This window comes from Chiloscyllium punctatum, chromosome 5, assembly GCF_047496795.1.
Source record: "Chiloscyllium punctatum isolate Juve2018m chromosome 5, sChiPun1.3, whole genome shotgun sequence".
Taxonomy (NCBI): Eukaryota; Metazoa; Chordata; class Chondrichthyes; order Orectolobiformes; family Hemiscylliidae; genus Chiloscyllium; species Chiloscyllium punctatum.
Window position 1 is genome coordinate 14,371,394 of NC_092743.1, and position 23,996 is coordinate 14,395,389.

The 23,996-nt window shown below is 43.2% G+C and overlaps 1 protein-coding gene across 2 annotated transcripts in view; it reads left to right on the forward strand.

Moving 5' to 3' along the window:
• LOC140476890 (melanocortin receptor 5-like) overlaps positions 1-23,996 on the forward strand; it is a 101,126-nt gene that overhangs the window by 50,655 nt on the left and 26,475 nt on the right. The window contains exon 2 of one of the 2 annotated variants that reach the window (XM_072569784.1): positions 22,917-22,986. The exons of the other annotated variant lie outside the window; for it this stretch is intronic. The gene's annotated coding sequence lies outside the window, so the exon portion shown is untranslated. The remainder of the gene's footprint in view (positions 1-22,916; positions 22,987-23,996) is intronic. 2 annotated transcript variants of the gene reach the window in all.

The window sequence follows — 23,996 nt, forward strand, 5'->3', positions numbered from 1 at the left end:
TAGGATGTTGCTGGGTATGGAAGGTTTGAGTTATAAGGATAGGCTGCATAGAGTCATAGAGTCATAGAGATGTACAGCATGGAAGCAGACCCTTCAGTCCAACCCGTCCATGCCAACCAGATATCCCAATCTAATCTAGTCCCACCTGCCAGCACCCTGACCATATCCCTCCAAACCCTTCCTATTCACATACCCATCCAAATGCCTCTTAAATATTGCTATTGTACCAGCCTCCACCACTTCCTCTGACAGCTCATTCCATACACGTCTGCATGAAAAAGTTGCCCCTTAGGTCTCTTTTATATCTTTCCTCTCTCACCCTAAACCTATGTCCGCTAGTTCTGGACTCCCCGACCCCAGGGAAAAGGCTTTGTCTATTTATCCTATCCATGCCCCTCATAATTTTGTGAACCTCTATAAGGTCACCCCTCAGCCTCCGACGCTCCAGGGAAACCAGGCTGGGATTTATTTCACTGGAGCGTAGGAAGTTGAGGGTGACCTTATAGAGGTTTGTACATTCATGTGGGGCATAGATAAGATGAATGAGGTAAAAACACTGACTGCAGATGCTGGAAACCAGATTCTGGATTAGTGGAATTCCTGATGAAGGGCTTTTGCCCGAAACGTCGATTTTATTGCTCCTCGGATGCTGCCTGTACTGCTGTGCTCTTCCAGCACCACTAATCCAGAATAGATAAGATAAATGGCAAGGGGGCTTTTCCATAGCGTCGGGGGGATTTCAAGATGAGGGAGCATATTTTTTAAGGCGAGAGGAGAAAGATTTTAAAAAGGCATGAGTGGCAACATTTTCACAGAGTGTGGTTCGTGTGTGGGACGTGGTGGATCCAACATTTAAAAGGTATTTGGATAAGTACATGAATAAGAAATGATTTGGAGATGCCGATGTTGGACTGGGGTGTACAAAGTTAAAAATCACACAACACCAGGTTATAGTCCAACAGGTTTAATTGGAAGCACACTAGCTTTCGGAGCGACGCTCCTTCATCAGGTGATAGTGGAGGAGCATCGCTCCGAAAGCTAGTGTGCTTCCAATTAAACCTGTTGGACTATAACCTGATGTTGTGTGATTTTTAACAATGAATAAGAAATGTTTGGAGGGATGCGGGCCAAGCACCGGCAGATGGGACTAGTTTAGCTTGGAATTATGGTCGGCATCGACTGAAGGGTCTGTTTCCGTGCTGTATGACTCTATGATTATTTGGCTAGATGTGGCATTTGCGGCAAGGCAAAATGACAATTTTTTTGTGCACATTGACACTCATTCTAAGCGTACTGAAGTGAAACATATGGAACAAAATATCAGTGCTGAAAGGACAACAGACAAGTTCCAACTGATTTTTGTCAAAGGTGGATTACCAGGTCTCACATAACGGCCCTCATTTGGTACTGATCCCTTCCAGAATCTCACAAAGTGAATCGGAACCATGCATACCCTCCCTCTTCCAAATTAACTGGCATTAACTATAACAGCAGGAAGATCCGTGAGAACAGTCAAGGAAGCACTCAAGAGCCAAGTGCAAAATGGATATTCAAGTTTCAGCATGAAATGGAGATTAGCTAATTTTCTGCTGAAGTACATAACAACTCCACACTGTACTATAGGGTATTCACCCACTGAGTTCTTAATGATGGGAAGATTGCTACATTTTTCGATTTAATTTGACCAAATATCATTCTTAAAGTTGAACAATAACCGGTTAGTCAGAAACGTCTCTAAAAAATGAAGAAAAGAGAATCGAAGTGAGCATTGTTTCTGCAGAAAAGAACATGTTTGCATTCTGAGACTCCATCATATGTCACAGTCAGGATGTGATGAATGTCCTACAGGTTCATGTTGCTAAAAGATAGTTAACTGAGATTGGTGAGAGAATGAGAAATTATCCCAACAAGGGATAGTTGGAGTATTATCCACTTGAGACTGAGTTTAAGGCTGAGTGTGAATCAGTTCAGAATTCAGAGTCTGAAGTTAAAAGGGCGATTCGACAGAGTCCAGGCACATACTTTTCTCATCTGATTTCACCTGTTATATCTTCAAAGTTCAAACATATTTGTATGGAATGAGCTGCCAGAGGATGCGGTGGAGGCTGGTACAATTGCAACATTTAAGAGGCATTTGGATGGGTATATGAATAGGAAGGGTTTGGAGGGATATGGGCCGGGTGCTGGCAGGTGGGACTAGATTGGGTTGGGATATCTGGTCAGCATGGACGGGTTGGACTGAAGGGTCTGCTTCCATGCTGTACGTCTCTATGACTCTATGACTTGTTCTCCCTATAGACACACAGTTCTCACCTAACTCTATTCTTCCACATCTGGAAGTGTTATCACAGAGACCTTTGTTTCACAATCGAAACATCCCATTGAGAATTTGTACAGGGTATATGCAGTTTTGAGTTTTGCGAAACAAAAGTCATAGAGTCATACAGATGTACAGCACAGAAACTGACCCTTCGGTCCAACCTGTCCATGCCAACCAGATATCTCAACCCAATCTGGTCCCACCTGCAGCACCCGGCCCATATCCCTCCAAACCCTTCCTATTCATTTACCCATCCAAATGCCTCTTAAATGTTGCAAATGTACCAGCCACCACCACTTCCTCTGGCAGCTCATTCCATACACGTACCACCCTCTGCATGAAAAAGTTGCCCCTTAGGTCTCTTTTATGTCTTTCCCCTCTCACCCTAAACCTATGCCCTCTAGTTCTGGACACCCCCACCCCAGGGAAAAGACTTTGTCTATTTATTCTATCCAGGCCCCTCATAATTTTGTAAACCTCTATGAGGTCACCCCTCAGACTCCAACGCTCCAGGGATAACAGCCCCAGCCCCATAGCTCAAATCCTAGGTTCAGCTGAGTATGATTCAGATCAGATTAGAACTTGCAGTTAACAATGGGGAGCTGGAGGCAAGGGTGATGGGTTGACAAGGTGAAAAAGCATTCATTATATCGAGCTAGTTAACATTCAGTATGTAAGATCAGTTTAACACAAAGGTAAAAAATATTCATTATGTGAAGCCAGATAAGGTTAAGAACATTCATTGTGTAACAGCAGATGGCTTAATCTTTACTACTGACACTTGCTGATTGTAATGGTCACCCAATCAATATGTATGTTGCCTTATCTGGATGCTCCTCCCAGTAAACTGACTATATAATTCATTAAGAAACTGCTATTCTAGAGAAGACCGAAAACCCGTGTCTCTGTGCACTCTGTTCTCTACCCCTCCAGGGCCAGGAATGAAGGCGGTAAAATTACACTGAGTGTTTTGCTGTGACTGAAGGGGGAAACGGGATGACACCGTGGAACTTTTCACCTACCAACCACCACCACTAAATCACCCGTATTTCCAATTAATGAAATTAATAAAATTCCCAGCAATGTCAATGCTGACCATCAAAGGTGAGGGCAAGGTAGGGAGGGGACTAAATCAATGCTCACCCAAAGATCTCTTAATTAGCATGTAAACATCAGCACTGCCCTTTATAGGTGGTGTATAAAAATTAATCAATGGTAAAACGTGGGTCGTTCACTGGTGGTGTTATTAGATGAAAAATACAATGGGTGATTTGTTGATTTTTTTTTTTAAATTTAATTGTGTACAAGAGGACTTCTCGATATAAACTGTGCAAAGGGCTGGCACAGTGGCTCAATGGTTAGCACTGCTGCCTCACAGCACCAGGGTCCCAGGTTCAATTCCAGCCTCGGGTGACTGGCTGTGTGGAGTTTGCACATTCTCCCTGTGTCTGTGTGGGTTTCCTCCCAAAGATGTGCAGGTCAGGTGAATTAGCCATGCTAAATTGCCCATGGTATTAGGTGCATTAGGCAGAGGGGAAATGGGCCGGGGTGGGTTACTCTTCAGAGGGTTGGTGTGGATTGGTTGGGCCTGTTTCCACACTGTAGATAATCTAATCTAAGAAAGCAAATGCTCCCTTTTCTTAGTTTGGTCTTAAGCATTCATGCCAGATGTTACAAGATGACAACATGTAGTACCCACTTTCGAAAAATAAACCGAATCTTCCATGAGTCCTGAACTGAGATGAACTAGGCCAAAACTTGACTTTATAGCTGTGGGAACAACACAGAGATTCCATAAACTAATTGTTAGACTTGATTTATTGATATTGTTCATAAAAGAAAAAGTCAGTTATTATTTTGCCAAGTTTCTCAAAGATATATTTGTTTATGAAGTTGTGTAAATGTAATTGGAAAAAATTTATTTTAAAGATCTGCCTTTTTTAAAAGCAGATGCAGAGTAATGTATTTATGAGCATGCCCGGTTTGAGATAGTGCCATGAAACATGTGACCTGACCATTTTGATAGTTGTCATAAGAACATAAGAACGAGGAGTAGAACTAGGCCATTTGGCCCCTTGAGCCTGTCCTGCCATTCAATAAGATCATGGCTGATCTTTTCATGGACCCAGCTCCGCTTATCTTAATTCCTTTATTGTTCAAAAAACATCTATCTTAGCTTTAAAAATGTTTACTGAAGTAGCGTCAACTACTTCACTGGGCAAGGAATTCCATAGATTCACACCCCTCTGGGTGAAAAAGTTCCTTCTTAATTCAGTCCTAAATCTGCTCCCCCTAATCTTGAGACTATGCCCTCCTTTCCTAGTTTCACCTGCCAGTGGAAATATCCTCTCTACTTCTATCTTATCTATTCTCTTCACAATGTTATATGTTTCTATAAGATCCCCCCATCAATTTTCTGAATTCCAATGAATCTAATCCCAATCTACTCATAAGTCAATTTCCTCAACTCTGGAATCAACCTGGTGAACCTCCTCTGTATCCCCTCTACTGCCAGTACATCCTTTCTCAAGTAAGGAGACCAAAACTGTACATAGTACTCCAGCACTCTATACAGCTGCAACATAACCTCTCTGCTTTTAAACTCCAGCCCTTTAACAATGAAGGACAAAATTCCGTTTGCCTTCCTAATTACTTGTTGTACCTGCAGACCAACCTTCTGTGATTCATGGACAAGGGTACCCAGGTCCCTCTGCATAGCAGCATGCTGTAACCTTTTACCATTCAAGTAGTATTCCTTTCTATTGTTACTCCTACCAAAATGGGTGACTTCACATTTGTTAACATTGCATTCCATCTGCCAGACCTTTGCCCACTCACTTAAAGTATCTATGTTCCTCTGCAAAGTTTCACAGTCCTCTGCAGACTTTGCTCTACCACTCATCTTAGTGTCATCTTTGACACACTACACGTGGTCTCCAACTCCAAATCATCTATATAAATTGTGAATAATTGAGAACATAGAACATAGAACATAGAAGAATACAGCGCAGTACAGGCCCTTCGGCCCTCGATGTTGCGCCGATCAAAGCCCACCTAACCTACACTAACCCACTATCCTCCATATACCTATCCAATGCCCGCTTAAATACCCATAAAGAGGGAAAGTCCACTACTGCTACTGGCAGGGCATTCCATGAACTTACGACTCGCTGAGTGAAGAACCTACCCCTAACATCAGTCCTATATCTACCCCCCCTTAATTTAAAGCTATGCCCCCTTGTAATAGCTGACTCCATACGTGGAAAAAGGTTCTCACTGTCAACCCTATCTAACCCCCTAATCATCTTGTACACCTCTATCAAATCCCTCCTAAACCTTCTTTTCTCCAATGAAAACAACCCCAAGTGCCTCAGCCTTTCCTCATAGGATCTTCCTACCATACCAGGCAACATCCTGGTAAACTTCCTCTGCACCCGTTCCAGTGCCTCCACATCCTTCCTATAGTATGGCGACCAAAACTGCACACAATATTCCAGATGCGGCCGCACCAGAGTCTTATACAACTGCAGCAAGACCTCAGGACTCCGGAACTCAATTCCTCTACCAATAAAAGCCAGTACGCCATATGCCTTCTTCACTGCACTATTTACCTGGGTGGCAACTTTCAGAGATCTGTGTACATGGACACCAAGATCCCTCTGCTCTTCCACACTACCAAGTAGTCTACCATTAGCCCAGTAATCCATCTTTTTATTACTCTTACCAAAGTGAATCACTTCACACTTAGCTACATTGAACTCCATTTGCCACCTTTCTGCCCAGCTCTGCAGCTTCTCTATATCCCGCTGTAACCTGCCATATCCTTCCTCACTGTCTACAACTCCTCCGACTTTCGTATCATCCGCAAACTTGCTCACCCAACCTTCTAACCCTTCCTCCAGGTCATTTATAAAAATGACAAACAGCAATGGTCCCAAAACAGATCCTTGCGGAACACCGCTAGTGACGGCACTCCAAGATGAACCTTTGCCATCAACTACTACCCTCTGTCTTCTTGCAGAGAGCCAATTCCTAATCCAAACCTCCAACTCACCCTCAATGCCATATCTCTGTATTTTCTGCAGTAGCCTACCATGGGGGACCTTATCAAACGCCTTACTAAAATCCATATATACCACATCTACCGCTTTCCCCTCATCTACCTCCTTAGTCACCTTCTCAAAGAATTCAATAAGGTTTGTGAGGCACGACCTGCCCTTCACAAAACCATGCTGACTATCCTTGATCACATCATTCTTATCCAGATGTGCATAAATCCTATCCCTTACAATTCTCTCTAAGACTTTGCCCACAACAGAAGTGAGACTCACTGGCCTATAGTTACTAGGATTATCCCTACTCCCCTTCTTGAACAAGGGAAGGTCACAACATTGATCCCTGAGACACACCACTAGTTACAGATTGCCAACCAGAATAGCACTCATTTATCCCTACTCTTTGCTACCTATTAGTCAACCAATCCTCTGTCCATGCTAATACTTTACACGTAACACCATGCACCCTTACCCTATGCAGCAGCCTCTTGTACGGCACCTTGTCAAAGGTATCTCTCCTTATAAGAGCATCAGTATGCATTGAGTATGCTCAGAATGTATGAATCCAATCACATTGCTTCCAGTTTTCAAATAAAGTTAGATGTTTTCTCTACAGCACTAGATCAAGTAGGTGCTGTAGATCCCAACCAGGAAAGTGTGGGAGCAGCAAATGACAAGGAAGTTCACAATGAACAACAGGACACTGGGAAGCTCCAAGGATCGGAGGAACCTTGGTTTATAAGTCCACCAGTCCCTTAATGTAGAAGGCAGGTAGATAAAGTGGCTAAGAAGGCAAATGAGATACTTGCCTTTAATAGCTGAGGCATAGAGTTTAAGAGCAGGGAGGTTATATTGGAACCGTATAAAATGTTGGTTTGGCCATAGTTTAGACTATTGTTCAGGAATCTACAATATAGGAGAGATGTGATTGTATAGCGAGGGCATAGAGGAGATTTACCAGGATGTTGCCTGGGCTGGAGAGTTTCAATTTTGAGCAGAGATTGAACAGATTAGATTTCTGTCTCAGGCTTGCTGCAGTGCTCCAGTGAAACTCGGGACGGCTGGAAATACAAACATCGCATGTTCCATTTGGAGATCCTGCAGCCTTCAGGAGTCAATATTAAGTTCAAATAGGTTTAGGGCTTGAAACCTTCTTTTATATCCTTGACCCACCCCCACATCCCAGGCTTTGTCATCATATGGACTGCTTTAGGACAGCCAAATCATTTTCAACCACTTATGGTCCCAATTATCAGCTTTTCTCCTTCCCCGGTTTACAATTATCTATCCCTTTGCTTGACTAACTGTCTTTCTCTCCTTCTGAGCTCCACCTTCACCTATCATTTAACTCCTTTATCTCCTTTATCCCCTCTCCAAACCCATTGAGCATACGGAGCATCTTTTCTCAGCTATTACTTATCCTGGCAAAGGGTTACTGGATCTGAAACGTTTACAGTGCTTTGTCTCCATAGTTGCCTGTGGAGTTTCTGCAGCAATTTCTGTTTTTGTTTCTGATCACTCTAACCTTTCCTATTCATGTACCTGTCCAAATGTCTTTTAAATGTTGTAACTGTTCATGCATCTACCACTTCCTCTGGCAGTTCATTCCTCACACGAACCACTCTCTGTGTGAAAAGGTTGCTCCTCAGGTTCATATTGAATCTGTCTCCTCTCACCTTAAAGGTATGCCCCCTAATTTTGGACTCCTCCAGGGGAAAGACCTTTGTTATTCACCTTACCTATGCCCTTCACAATTCTATAAACCGCAGTAAGGTCACTCCTCAACCTCCCCTGCTTCAGTTTAAAAAAAGTCCCAACCTATTCAGCTTCAGCTGGATAACTCAACCCCTCCAGTCCACCATGCCCATATAGTATCAGCATCATAGTTGGTACAGAGGTCACTATGCAGTCAATGGGTCAGACAGAGGCTGATAACGTTGAAGTCAACGATTGTTTGCAAACAATGGAGTGTGGAGTAGACTGAGGCTGGCAGTCTCCAAGTAAGACCAAAGCAAGTTTAGAGCCTAAGATGCATCTTGTGCAAATGCATGCAATATATGTGGGTCCCTGTGTGCAAACTGACGTCGTAGGTGCATGCAAATCTAAGGTGGCCATCAGCTCCATAATAAAGTGCTGAAGGGGTCAACGTGATGTGACAGCTGATCCAACTGTAGGCCTACCTTGTATCCTTAGGCAATGAGCCCTGGTTCTGGACTTCATGGTAATTGGGAACATCCTTCCTGACAAAAGGAGAAATATCTTCAGCCAGAGACTGGTGACCCTGTGGAAGTCTCTTCCACAGAAAGTGCTGAGACAAAACATTGAATGTTTCCAAGAAGCAGTTACATATAGATCTTGGGGCTAATGGATCAACAGGTTTGGAGAGAAATTGTGAACAGGGTACAGAGGTGGATGATCAGCTATGATTACTGAATGGTGGAGCAGGCTCAAAGGGCTGAATGACCTACACTTGCTGCCTATTTTCTATGTTTCTATGACCTTCATAAATGTCAGAGCAAACACAAAGATGCAAAGAGCATTCTGCTGCTCCTGGTTCCGAGGCTCCTCTGAGAAGGAGTAGCACAACAGCGGTTTCATAGCAACCTGTGAACAAGATGCTTATGTTATGCTGTTACCTTCAGAAGGTAAAGAGAATAATGAAACCGTGAGCTAATAAAAAAAACTGAATGCATATTTCACATGGCATTTCAAAGCTGTAAATAATAGCAATTATGTAGACTGTTAATTTTAAATATGACATTTTAAACAATACGAAATGAGTACAATGTCGTGGTGCGCAGACAAATATTTACTTGAACTCTGCAGTATGTTGATGAGAGGGTTTTCAAACTTTGCTGTTACCAAATCTGCAATGTTTTGTTACCCCAGCACAGAGAAAGGATTCAGCTTTCCACTCACGTTCTTCCTTAATTATTATCTAGGGCTTTCTGCTTGTGAATACGGATAACTGACAGTGAGTGAAAAAGGTGTCAACATTTCTATCTGATCTCAAATGAATATTCAGCCTCTTGTCCAAGGTTCCTGTTTTTACATCTGGATCACTGTTGAATGAGAACAGCTATTTGTTCTGGGATTTCGGAGGCTGAGGTTTATAAAATCATGAGGGGTATGGATAGGGTGAATGACCAAGGTCTTTGCCCCAGGTTACGGAAGTACAAAACTAGAGGGCACAGGCTTAAGGTGAGAGGGAAGGATTTAAAAGGGACCGAAAGGGCAACTTTTTCACATAAAGGGTGGTGCACGTATGGAATGAGCTGCCAAAAGAAGTGGTAGAGACAAAAAAAACTGCAGGTGCTGGAATGCTGGAAGAGCACAGCAAGCCAAGCAGCCTCAGGAGGTGGAGAAGTCAATGTTTCGGGTGTAACCCTTCTTGAAGAAGTGGTGGAGGCTGGTACAATTGCAACATTTAAAAGACATCTGGATGGGTATATGAATTGGAAGGGTTTGGAGGGATATGGTAAAAGTGCTGGCAAATGGGACGAGATTTCGGTGTGGGCGAATTGGATCAAAGGGTCTTTTTCTGTGCTGTACGTCTCTCTGAGTCGATGACCTTATAATTTCTGTATAAATTACAATATCCCCAATTTTAACCTAAACAACACCTTATTTTATTTTTAAATCCTTTCCTAGGATCTAGGCATTGCTGGTAAGGCCCTGAGGAGTGTTGCTGAACAAAGAGACCTTGGAGTGCAGGTTCATAGCTCCTTGAAAGTGAAGTCGTAGGTAGATAGGATAGTGCAGAAGGTTTTTGGTATGCTTTCCTTTATTAGTCAGAATACTGGGTACAGGAGTTGGGAGGTCATGTTGTGGCTGTACAGGACATTGGTTAGGCCACTTTTGGAATATTGCATGCAATTCTGGTCTCCTTCCTATCAGAAAGATGTTGTGAAACTTGAAAGAGTTCAGAAAAGATTTACAAGTATGTTGCCAGAGTTGGAGGATTTGAACTACAGGGAGAGATTGAATAGGCTGGGGCACCCACACCAATCAACCACAACTCCCCTTCCCACTCAGCCGAGGACATGGAAGTCCTGGGCCTCCTTCACCGCCGCTCCCTCACCACCCGACGCCTGGAGGAAGAACGCCTCATCCTCCGCCTCGGAACACTTCAACCCCAGGGCATCAATGTGGACTTCACCAGTTTCCTCATTTCCCCTTCCCCCACCTCACCCCAGTTCCAAACTTCCAGCTCAGCACTGTCCCCATGACCTGTCCTACCTGCCTATCTTCTTTTCCACCTATCCACTCTACCCTCCTCCCTGACCTATCACCTTCATCCCTACCCCCACTCACCTATCGTACTCCATGCTACTTTCTCCCCACCCCCACCGTCCTCTCATTTATCTCTCCACCCTTCGGGCACTCTGCCTGTATGCCTGATGAAGGGCTTTTGCCCGAAACGTCAATTTTCCTGCTCCTCAGATGCTGCCTGAACTGCTGTGCTTTTCCAGCACCACTCTACTCCAGAAAGTATTTTCCCTGGGATGGGGGAGTCCAGAACTAGAGGGCATAGGTTTAGGATGAGAGGGGAAAGATATAAAAGAGACATAAGGGGCAACCTTTTCACACAGAGGGTGGTATGTGTATGGAATGAGCTGCCAGAAGTGGTGGAGGCTGGTACAATTGCAACATTTAAAAGGCATCTGGATGGGTATATGAATAGGAAGGGTTTGAAGGGATATGGGCTGGGTGCTGGCAGGTGGGACTAGATTGGGTTGGGACATCTGGTCAGCATGGATGAGTTGGACCGAAGGGTCTGTTTCTATTCTGTACATCTCTATGATTCTATGACCTTATGACTAGCCAGTATTTGTTGCCCATCCCTAGTTGCCTTGATAAAGGTGGCATTGAGCTACCTTCTTGAACTGCAGCAGTCCTTAGGGTGTAGGTGCACCCACAATACTGTTAAGCAGAACCTGGAACAGAAACAACAGGATCTTGTCTGGGTCCCTTCCTTCGCCTCTGATTCAACAGCCCCAGCCTTGGTCCAAAGAACAGGTCTGTTGAGCCCTTAAAGCCTCTATGATTGGCCCCCGATGTTAGGTAGGCAGTTCTGGGATTTTGACCCGGGGCAGTGAAAGAACAAGGATATAATTCCAAGCCAGGATGGAGCGTGGCTTGGAGGGGAGCTTGAAGATAGTAGTGCAGCCCTCATTCTACTGAGAGGAAGAGGTCGAGGGCTTGGCAGATGCTGTAGAAGCAGCTTTGGTGAATGGCTGCAGTGCTTCATTGCCACTACTGTGCATGAAGAGAGTTAATCTTGAAAGTAGTGGACATGGTGGCTGCTTTGTCCGTGATGGTATTGAGGTGTATGAGAGTTGTTGAAACTGCACTCATCCGGGCAAGTGAAGGGCATTCCACCACACTTCAACAAATGCCCTGGAGATAGTGGATAGGTTTTGGGAAGGCAGAAGGTGAGCTCTGAGCTCTGACCTGCTGACATTACTGTAGTATTTATGCAGCCAGTCCAGTTCAGTTTCTAGTCAATGATAATGATAGTGGCAATGATAATGCCATTGAATATCGAAGGCTGACAAGCAGGAGGCTGGAAGAACACAGCAAGCCAGGCAGCATCGGGAGGTGGCGAAGTCAACATTTCAGGTATAACCCCTCTTTGGAGCAATCATTAGATTCTCTCTTGTTGGCAATGGCTGTTGCCATTTTTTTGACATGAATACCACTTGCCACTTTTCAGCCCAAGCCAGGTCTTATTTCATCTGGACATGAACTGCTTCAGTATCTTGAGGAGTCGTGAATGGGGCTGAATATTCTGTATTCGCCAGAAAACATTCCCTTGTGATGGAAGGAAGGTTATTGATGAAGTAGCTGAAGTTGGTTGGGCCTTGGACTATACTGAGGATCTGAGGGATTAGATTAGATTAGATTACTTACAGTGTGGAAACAGGCCCTTCGGACCAACAAGTCCACACCGCCCTGGCCGAAGCGCAACCCACCCATAACCCTACATCTACCCCTTACCTAACACTACAGGCAATTTAGCATGGCCAATTCACCTGACCTGCACATCTTTGGACTGTGGGAGGAAACCGGAGCACCCGGAGGAAACCCACGCAGACACGGGAAGAATGTGCAAACTCCACACAGTGGATCTTGTGGTAGTGCCCCTACTTTTGGACAGAAGGCCTGGATTCAAATCCCACCTGCTCCAGAGCTATGTAGTAGTAACTCTGAACCGGCTGATCAGAAAATATTTATCCTGAAGTGATGGTGCATAAATGTGTATGGAACTTCTGTCTGAATAGAAGTGGGGGTGGAGGAGGCTTAAATTGAAAGCCTTTTACCTTTTCATACAATCTTTGTTGTTCGACTCTTTTATATGCATCAACTTATGAGTCATACAGCACAGCAGGTGACCATTGAGCTGGTGCTGACATATTTTTGAGTGAAATTATCTTCTCACATTGTCATTGTCACACAGCATTGTGTGTATGAGTCTGTTTATGTGAGAATCAAAATGACAACCACCACGCCTCATGTACAATCCAATTTTGGCTAATTCTACCCAATGATGCTAGATTTGAATGGAGTGCTGGAGTGTGCAGAGAAGCAGATGTAAGAATTAGTAAATATTAGAAAGCAGCAGGTCAGCCAATAATCAACTACTAACATTCTTGGTAATTGATTATGAACATTTAGAGATGTTTACTTAAGTACCAATTAAAAGCTTCAGTAAAGTACTCAGCTGTAACCAGGCAAGAGCAGTCAGTCTGCAAAAGGAGATTTTCAGGTTGGTGTTGGGTTTCTGAATATAAAATCAAAACATTTGTTCCAGTTTACTTTCATTGATAGACAGTCATAGAGTCATTACAGGATAGAAGGAGGTCATTCAACTCATGGAGTCAACTTGCTGTAGAGCAATCTGCTCAGTCCCATTGCCCCACTCCATTCCTACACCTCCATCCCATTTCCACCAAGTTTTGTTTTGAAATAATTTCTTGCCTCCACTTCCACTACCCTGATAGGCAGAGAATTGTGGGTCATTACCACTAGGTTCTTCTTCATCACCCTGTATCTCCCTGCCTAAAACCTTAAATCTATGTCCCCTCATCCCTGTATCTTTAGTTAATAGGACCAACATTTCTTTAACCTTTTTACCTAAACCTGTCATAACCAGGAAGGCCTCGATCAGATCTCCTTTGCGCAAAGGGAAACAATCCCAACTTCTCCAGCCTTACCTTGTAGTTAAAATCCCTCACAACTGGAACAGTTCTTCAAAATCTCCTCTGAATTTCTCAGTGATCGTTTTCTAACATCTTTTCTGTTGTTGTAACTCAATCAGGGGAGTACAGGTTCAATAGAACTTACCCACTACTAGTAAGTAGAGAAAAGAGTTTTCTTTTAGACAAAAGATCTGTCTGTCAGCAACTTAAGATCTGCTTTTGAGAGTGGCCTTCAACTCTCTGAAGCCAAGTCACAAAAACTGAAATCTATAATATCAGATTTTCAGGACACAATGACTCAAGCTGTTTATAATTTATAAGAACATCTTAGATGACTTGTTTATATATTGTCACATATATCTAGAAAGATACATTAAAAATGTTTTGTCACGACAATGTGATGCAATTTTGAATGACTGGGGAATAGCGATATGATAGCTACGTGTGCAGATGATACAAAGAGAGGTGGAAAAATAGGCTGTGAAGATGATGTAGCAAGGCCGCTGGCGGAATGTGGACAGGTAAACAGTGTGGGAAAAAGACTGGCAGGTGGAGCACATTGTGGGAAAGTGTGATGGCATTCATTTGGCAGAAAGGATAAAATATACAGAGTATTATTTAAATAGGAAACAACCGTCGGATTCCAGAGAGCAGAAGGCTTTAGGTGTTCTAGTGTATGAGTCCCAAAACGTTAATATGGTGGAACCACAAGTGATTAAGAAGGCATATGGAATGCTATCTTTTATTAACATGAATATTAAAAGTAAGAATAGGACCAAATTACTGCAGATACTGGATCCTGTACTGAAAGCAACAAGTATTTGGAGATCACAGCAGGTCAGGCAGCATCTGTGGAGAGAGAGTAAGCTAACATTTGGAGTCCAGGTGACCCTTCATCACAGCCCCTCCCACCCCAACCCACCCTAACCCACCCCTCAGTCCATTAACTAACCTCTCTGCCAGGGAGGGACTAGTCTCCTCTATGGACTCCATTCAAGCCCCTCACTACTTTTTATCTGCATTAAGTCACTCCTCCTCAGCCTCCTTTGTTCTAAGGAAAACAACTTATCCCGATACTTATCTTAGCAGTATCTTTACCCAGCAACATTCGGTCAATGTCCTCTGAACAGCCTCTAGTTTATCGAGAGGACAGGAGCAGAGGCCAAAACAGTCAGATGGGGATTAAATCAGAAAAGCTGAAGTACAATGGGGATTCAGGTGAGAGATGACAGCATTATCAAGTAGAATATGTATACCCATTCAGCACAGGTATACACATAGAGAGAAACAACATGAAGATAAAGGACTAGCTGCTAAATCTGCATCAGCATGTACGCCCACTGCACAGTGACATTTTTAATTTCCATTACCAACCCTCACCTCTGACTGAGGCTGTCTATTGGTGAAGCACGAGACAAAGCACTGAGTGGCAATCTAGCCCTTACCTCAAAGTGGGTTGAAACAACGCTGACTCACTTCACTCAAGGTCTTTATAACCAGCAAGGATTCTGCAATCAAAGCTGAACTCAAACTCAGAAGTGAGGAGAGCACTCATTATTCCAATTCCCAGTCATATGGTGGATCATTCAGTAACACTCTTGTCTCGGCTCACCCCACAAATAAAATTGCAGCTGACACTTTACTGCAAGCTTTCGGATGAGATGCTGATGTGAACTAGAAGGATCACGGAGCACTATTTCAGGGAAGGACAGTCAGGGCACAGTTCATCCCAGGCCTGTCCTGATTAATATTTGTCAAGAGGAGATGTTTACAAGAATTTCTGGACTAGTCTGAAAATTTCCACCAACTGTGCTCTTGGTGCATATGTGTTTACAGCTTGTGTGACTGTTGATGAGACACTAGAAAAGGTCCAAAACATTACAAAAGATTTCCACTGGCTATAGTACAGATTGGGGAATTCAAAGCCAGGGGCCACCCTTTTAAAGTAAGAGGGATGCCACGCAGATCTGAGATCAAGACAAATTACTTTGCACAGAGTTTATAAATCTTTGGAATTCTTGATCACAGAGGACAACAAAAAAAATGCTGGAGAAACTCAGCAGATCTGGCAGCATCTGTGGAGAGAAAGCAGAGTTAACATTTTGGGTAGTGACCCATCCTCAGACAGTTCCTTCACAATGGGTTGCCCATTGAGTGTGGAACTTATTGGGTACTCAGATGTCCACTGGAATATTGGAGCCTTATTCTCCAGAATGGTCTGTAGCAGATACTCCAGCAGTAGTACTACAATCCCAATTTTATCTAACTTTATAAAAAATTTTCCGAAAACTCCAGTTCTATCATTGTCAATAAAAAATAGGGTACATTGGTTTATAACCAGTGAATGGAAGTGTTGATAAAAGTACAAAGGAACAGCATTTTCTGACAGCTTCCTAACCTTTCTTCTACGTTAACAGCAGAAAGTCCTGGAGATTAATCTTTAATTCGTTGAGAATATCTTCTGAAGGCAATCCTTGGGTAGACCCAGAGGTCATTAGTCAAGATTAGAGTGGTGCTGGAAAAGAACATGACAAAAACAACAGCATTAATGTGTGTCACCATGGTGACCAGTGGTTGGCAACTGGTGCCAAAGCCAAAGTCAACTCACCACAATGGCACATAGTCAGCTTCAGTTGTGTGAAACTGTCTCTTGTGTTGCTGCACTGTATGGAGCCACCTCTCCATCCCACTCACTACACGTCCTTCACCTCCTCCAGAGGGAATGATGAAGGGCTTCTGCCTGAAATGTTGATTTTCCTGCTCCTCGGTTGCTGCCTGACCTGCCATGCTTTGCCAGCACCACTCTAATCGTGACTCTGATCTCTAGCCCTCACTTTCACCAGAGGTCATAGGTCATTAGAACGCATACTTGTCATCTACAAGGTAAGAATGGCTAGTAGCGTCATCACTTTTCCCTCTGTAGGAGGTGAAGAACATGTAGTGAATGGGATGGAGAGGCGGCTCCATACAGTGCAGTGACACCGATGACTGTGGACAGCAATCCACAAGAGGCAGTTTCACACAACTGAAGCTGACTTGGTGCCATTGTGGTGAGTTGACTTTGGCTTTGACACCAGTTGCCAAGCCACTGGTCACCATGGTGACACAAATTAATGCTGTTGTTTTGGTCATTGGCTAGCATCTCCCAGGAACAGCAATCAATGTTTAGGGCCTTTGTGTCACATCAGCAAACATCCATGTATCTGGTAGGTGTACTATTGGCCCCAGCTATCTCACCATGGAGATCTTGGTATTTGCCCATCCTCCAATCCTGTGAACATGCTTGAGGCTGTTACCTCTACTTGATGATTACTGGCCCATATGGGAAATTTGCCTTCGAGAGAATTGATTGATTTTCTCCTTTTTGTGTGATAATGAGGTAATCAAAATGATGGTGACATACTCACGGGTTGGAGCCCTTCACAATAGGTATATTGTTATAGAGCCCTTACGTTAGAGGCCATTCAGCCCACCATGCCTGAATAGACCCGCCCTCCCATACCCCTATGGCTAATCCACCTATCTTGCACTCCCCTGGGTACTATGGGGCAATTTAGCATGATCAATCCACCTAACCTGCACATTTTTGGACCGTGGGAGGAAACCCACACAGGCACAGGGAGAATGTGCAACCACACAGAGAGTTGTCTAAGGGTGGGATTGAACCCAGGTCCTTGGCACAGTGAGGTAGCAATACAAACCACTGGGCCACCGTACCACACTGCTTACCCAAGCCCTGTTTCCAGCCAAACAAGGTGACAACTATCAATTGTTGTGATCCCAGCTGAAGGCTCGACAAGTCAAGTCAATCACAGAGTGATCCCTCTCCCTACCGCTCCCTCAGCTTTGCCTTTAACAAACTTTACACGGAAGTTAATTGTTTGGAAAACATGGGTGATTTACTGGTGGTGATTAATAATGGAAATATAATACCAGAGCTGATTTGGTGGTGGGAAAAAAACACGTTCAATTGCACGTAACAACACATCTGAGTAGAAAAAAAACTGAAAATTTATACAGCTTTGCGGTTGGGTTATTACAATGGTCAGTCACTGAACACTTTCATAAGAGGCTGTCAATATGTTTTTAACACAAGGACATCAAAGTTTAATACATACAAAAGAAAAACAAAGCTACTTCATATCAAACATGATCCAAATGAAACAAATATCTGAAATAAACATATAACCCTCAAAAACAACCTTACAGATACTCAAACCTCAGCAGAGTTGCCTTGTTTCAATATTGAAAGTCTTGATTCAGGTGACACTGCTGTATTCTCACATCCACTCCCTCCTCCACCAAAGCTCAGTAGCGGCAGTGTGTACTATCTACAAGATGTACTGCAGAAACTCACCAAAGATCCTCAGACAGCACCTTCTAAACCCATGACCACTTCCGGGAAGGACAAGGGCATCAGATACATGAGAACACCACCACCTGCAAGTTCCCCTCCAAGCCACTTACCATCCTGACTTGGAAATATATCGCTTCACTGTCTCTGAACCAAAATCCTGGAATTCCCTCCCAAAGGGCATTGTGGGACAACCCACAGCAGGTGGACTGCAACAGTTCAAGGATTTTACTGCTCGTTGGATGCTGCCTGAACTGCTGTGCTCTTCCAGCACCACTAATCCAGAATCTGGTTTCCAGCATCTGCAGACATTGTTTTTACCTAGTTCAAGAAGTCAGCTCACCACCACCATCCCAAGGGCAAATAGGGACGGGCTATGGGATGCTATCCCAGTCGGTGACACCCACATCCCACAAATGAATAAAAACAATTTTTTTTTTGTGGCAAACATCTGTAGTTCCTCAGTGCTAGCTTCTATAGGTGATCTTTGTGAGACCACTAAACAAAGTGCAAAACTAGCTTTGTTCACTTTTTTCCTTAACATGGCTTCCCTGAAGTTCACTTCCACAGCTTTCTGTTTCTGGATATCTCACTTAGTGATCTTGAGCCCTTCATGACTGCTGTTATCCTGCCCTGACAGCTCTGGGGACTGCTAAACTGTACTATTAGGTTTACAGACTTTTCTCTCTGAATGATCTTCTATCTGAAAGAAGCGTGCACATTCTCCCTTTCTAAAGGGAAACTGTTTCGTCTCTATGTCATAGGACAGTTTGTTGCTAGGCAACAGCCCAATTTATTTCTTTTCTTCTACCCTTATTGCTCTAAAGCACTAAATTGTTCACCTCCAAGGTGTTTTTCTTTTTAAATATATTTTTATTAAAAGAATAAAAGAAAAAGTTATTTGAATATCACAACAAACACAAAACACAAACATCAAAGTTTAACACATACAAAAGGAAAACAAAGCCACTAGGATCTGGATGAAATATCACCACAAAACAAAACAGTTCAAAACAATGCAAAGAAACCCACAAATTACATAAATAAATAAGTAATAACTAGTAACTAACTAAAAAATGACAGTAATAATATTAATAATAATAACAGTACAGCTCAACGAAACAAAGTAACAGCCCTTGAGCATTGAGAGTATAAATTTCTAGTATTCATGTGTTTGTAGTTCCTCCTCCCTGGATACCAGACTCATAAATAGAATCATCATGACTTTATAAAGGCCCTTATTAGTATGGCAGACAAATCTATACCCAAGTAATCCACAAAGGACCGCCATGTCCTATAAAAGTTCTCAGTTTTATAGTGCACCATATTTGTTAGAAAGTCCAAGGGGATGTGTTCCATGACCAGTTTACGCAAAATGTGAGGATACTGAAAAGCTTTTTTTTGTGCACATCTAATGGAAGTGGGTTAATATATAGATCCCTACAGTGTGGGGACAGGCCCTTTGGCCCAACAAGTCCACACCGACCATCCGAAGACTATCTCACCCGGATATATTCCCCTATCCTACTACTCTATATTTACCCCTGACTAATGGGGTAATTTAGCATGGCCAATTCACCTGACCTGCACATCTTTGGACTGTGGGAGGAAACCAGGGCACCCAGAGGAAAACCACACAGACACGGGGAGAACATGCAAACTCCACGCAGACAGCCACCCGAGGCTGGATTCGAACCCGGCTCCCTGGCTCTGTGAGCCACCTTGCCACTCACTTGATTAACAAGACCATGAAGAAGAGAGACCGGGTCCATCTCCACCTCCATCCCTAAGACCCTCATTATTTCGCCTCTAGTATGCCTGCAGCCTGTGACAAGACCAGAGACAATAAGTGAGGGTACCCATACTTATTTTGCATTTCGGACACATTGGAGATTCTCCCATTTTAAATTTTGAAAGGTGGTCTGGAGCTAAGGGGACCTTGTGGAGAATTTTCAATTGCAAGACATGGGTCCTGTTGCAAATCGAGATCCTTCTTGCATTTTCTCAAATGTCCTCCCATACACCAGAAGAGATCTCAATGTCCAGCTCGCTCTCCCACACCTTACAGAGCCATTCAGACTCATTTGAGGGACCCTCTCCCAATAGATGTAGACATTTCTGACAGAAATAGTATTCTCAGCACTCAGCAAGTTCCCTCCGTGACTACCTGGTCAGGTCCACGCCCCCCAACAACCCACCGTCCCTTCCTGGCACCTTCCCCTGCCATCGTACGAATGGCATAACCTGCACCCAGACCTCCTCCCTCACCTCCATCCAAGGCTCCAAAGGAACCTTCCACATCCATCAAAGTTTTACCTGCACATTCACCAATATCACTTATTGAATCCATTGCTCCCGATGCGGTCTCCTCTACATTGGGGAGACTGGACGCCTCCTAGCAGAATGCTTTAGGGAACACCTCCGGGACACTTGCACCAATCAACCCCACTGCCCTGTGGCCCAACATTTCAACTTCCCCTCCCACTCTGCCGAGGACATGCAAGTCCTGGGCCTTCTCCAACGTCGGTCCTTCACCACCTGACGCCTGGAGGAAGAACACCTCATCTTCCGCCTCAGAACACTTCAACCCCAGGGCATCAATGTGGACTTCACCAGTTTCCTCATTTCTCCTTCCCCCACCTCACCCCAGCTCCAACCTTCCAGCTCAGCACCGTCCCCATGACCTGTCCTACCTGCCAATCTCCCTTCCCACCTATTCACTCCACCCTCCTCTCTGACCTATCACCTTCATCCCCACCCCCATTCACCTATTCTACTCTTTGCTACCTTCCCCCACCCTCCTCCCTGACCTATCACCTCCATCCCCACCCCCATTCATCTATTGTACTCTATGCTACTTTCTCCCCACCCCAAGCCCCCTCTCATTTATCTCTCCACTCTGCAGGCATCCTGCCTCTATTCCTGATGAAGGGTTTTTGCCCGAAACGTCAATTTTCTTGCTCCTCGGATGCTGCCTGACCTGCTGTGCTTTTCCAGCACCACTCTAATCTAGACTCTGGTTTCCAGCATCTGCAGTCCTTGTTTTTACCTCATTGATTTTAACTTTCTTCTCCTTGTCAAATCTATAAGAATCAGTTAGAAATGTAGTCTTTTTTGTATGAAATTTCTAATTTGAAAGAAACGGAAGAGGTCCCTACTGGGCAACTCACATTTCCCAGCCAACTGGTCAAAAGACATCAGTACGCCCCCTTCGAATAAGTCACCCAGGCAAAACAAGTCCCTAGCTGCCCATAGTTTATATCCCGAGTCCATCATCCCTGGCTGAAAATCCAGTATACCAACTATGGGTGTAAAAAATGATGTTTGCAATATTGTCCTCACTCTGACTCATTGTCCTCCACGCTTTAACAGTATTAATAACTATTGAGCTATGGCAATGTTACTTTACTGTCCTCATTTTGTTCAAAAACAGCAGGCTGGTAAGGAGGCATCTTGTCTGAGATGCTTTGAAGTCCAACCAAAATGAGTGAGGGTGTCCTCCCCCCCCCCCCCCCCCCCCCCCCCACCCCGGGCCCAGTCATTCACATAAGGTCACAACGAGCTTACATGATAGTTTCTAATATCTGATATCCCAGTCTGTGAGGTAGCTGCAGTTTAGTCAGTTTAATAAGGGGTCGCTTGCGATACCAATTAAAGGAACTGAACCAGCCGTTCAGTCTTTTAAATATTTGCTTGGAAAAAAGCAGAGGAAGCATTGACATAGGATACAGCAGGTAGGACAGATGCTCATTTTAATGAGGGCTATCCGACCTAATCAAGAGATCGTAAACGCCTTCCGTCTTCGAAGGCTTAAAGCCTCACTTAAACACATGCAAACAAATTTTCAAAAAACATCCTTGCATTGCTCACAAAACTCAGAAATGAAACCAAGTCCCTCACCTCTTAACCCACACAATGTATAAACACAAATTAAACTTAAAGCTGTAAATGTTTCTGTCTACTTTACAACACAATTTTCAAATGATAATGATAAATTATGAGTCTGCATCATGCAATCGCCAACATTTCGAAATCATCAGAAAGCACTTCCAGCAAGCTCAACATTTGATTGTTTTTATACTTTGAATGCAACACTTTGGGGCAGATATGGGACCCGGGTTCAATGCCACTCTTGTGCAACCACCTGTGTGGAGGGTTAGGGTGAAATGCTCTTCAGAGGGTCAGTGTTGACTCAATGGGCTGAATGGCCTGCTTCCACACTGCAGGGACTCTATGCCATAGGACTTGCAACCACTCCCAGAAGAATGAAAACAATTTCCAATTATACAAATGGGATAAAATTGTTCACGTTCCATTAATTTATTTGAAGAATTGCAGATTTAAAGAAAACAGCCTCACTTTTAAAAAGACAGTTTTAAAAAATCAATTATATGATTACAAATTAGATGAAACTCAGTTGTGTCACAGTATTTTCAATTTTTTTATTCCTTCCTTCCAGGCGCGCTATGATTAAATATAAAGATAGACTAAAAACTGCCTTTGAAATGCTGGCACTTTTAATGAACTTCAAAATGAAATCTCACTCTGCTAAATGATTTTAGAACAATGAAACATAATCTAAAAATAATCTAAAAATCTAATGTAAAAATGTCTCTCTCGATCTGTACTGCTCGAGACAATTCTTTAAATCTTCACTGAATTCAGACCTTTGCACCTTTTCTCAAAAACCAATATTTACCATTTTCCACATGGCAGCTAATGTTGAGGAAGTTGTTATAAAAATAGCAAGAGCTGAGCTTGTGCAGAGAAAACAAACATTGACTGTAGATGATCAAATTGGACATGAATACACCTGCTGAATTTACTGGAAACTTCAATAACATTAATTGAATGCAAACGCAACAGATGTTTTGTTAATAATTAAATTCTGACAGACAACAGCAGAACAACAACAGGAGATAAATTTCTAAAACAGAACAAGTCCATTATGTATTCTCATATCCATTTTCTACTGTTGTTCTCAGGTCATCAACCAGAAAAGTATTGAAGGTGAAGCTTGATAAACACACTGAGGAGAAAGGAACAGAAAGATAGGTAGGTGAAGTGAAATGAAGTGTTAGGAGGACCTTTGTGTGCAATATCAACAGTGGCATAATTCAATAGGTCAAAGAGCCTGTTACTGTGCTGTTTGCTAAAATCAAAAGCAAGAAACAGCCTTGCAACTGATTCCACCAATTTGTTTCTTTGGAAAATATGCCCATGATTTCCTACGGCAGACGAGCAATATTGAAATCTATTTCCCTGCCTCCACTAAAATGACAGCTCACCAGAATTCCCAATTTTCAAACAAATACTCATCGGTTTCCAGTTTTGCAGATGTATCTTTGCTGGAACTGAAGCATAACCATGCTGACCTGCAGTAACTTAGGTCCCTGCGAAAGTTCCAAGAACAGCAGAGGTGAAGGTAACGAAAGGAAATGGTGAAAAACTAAATGCTTGCGACATCAATGCACAAAGTTACATTCTGAACACAAATTTTTACTACTTTTTGCAAAGACTTGAATTCATTTTGATTCATTCTCAGGAGGTGGGTGTCACTGACAATTTATTACCCATTCTTGATTCTCTCTTCCGAAAGCATCAGTTGGGAGTCCTACTTGAACTGCTAGCTAGCCGATTAGATTCAACTCGGAGTCTGACTAGACCCATTTTAGAATCAATTACATTGGTTGGGGATTGATTTCACATCCATTGCCTCAAGCTCATTGATTTTCAAATCAAAACCTTTTCAGACCTTTCACAAATATGTGAATTTAAAGAACACACTTGTCAATGAATTTTTATCTCACAATTATCAAGACAATTTGCAAAAAAAAACAAAGTAAAGGGTAAACAATAATTATGCAGTATGATAGCGCTGATTGATGTGGAATTAGATTCGGTAGTATAGTCGTGGAGAATACATGGGCTGATGATGACTGACAGTTAACTGTTTAAGTGTTGATTTAAAATTGTACGATTTGACAAAATGTTAACTTCAATTCTGCTAACAGGTGAGAAATGCACTCCCTGAACAAACTGGGAGGCAGTCGTAAAGGGTCTAT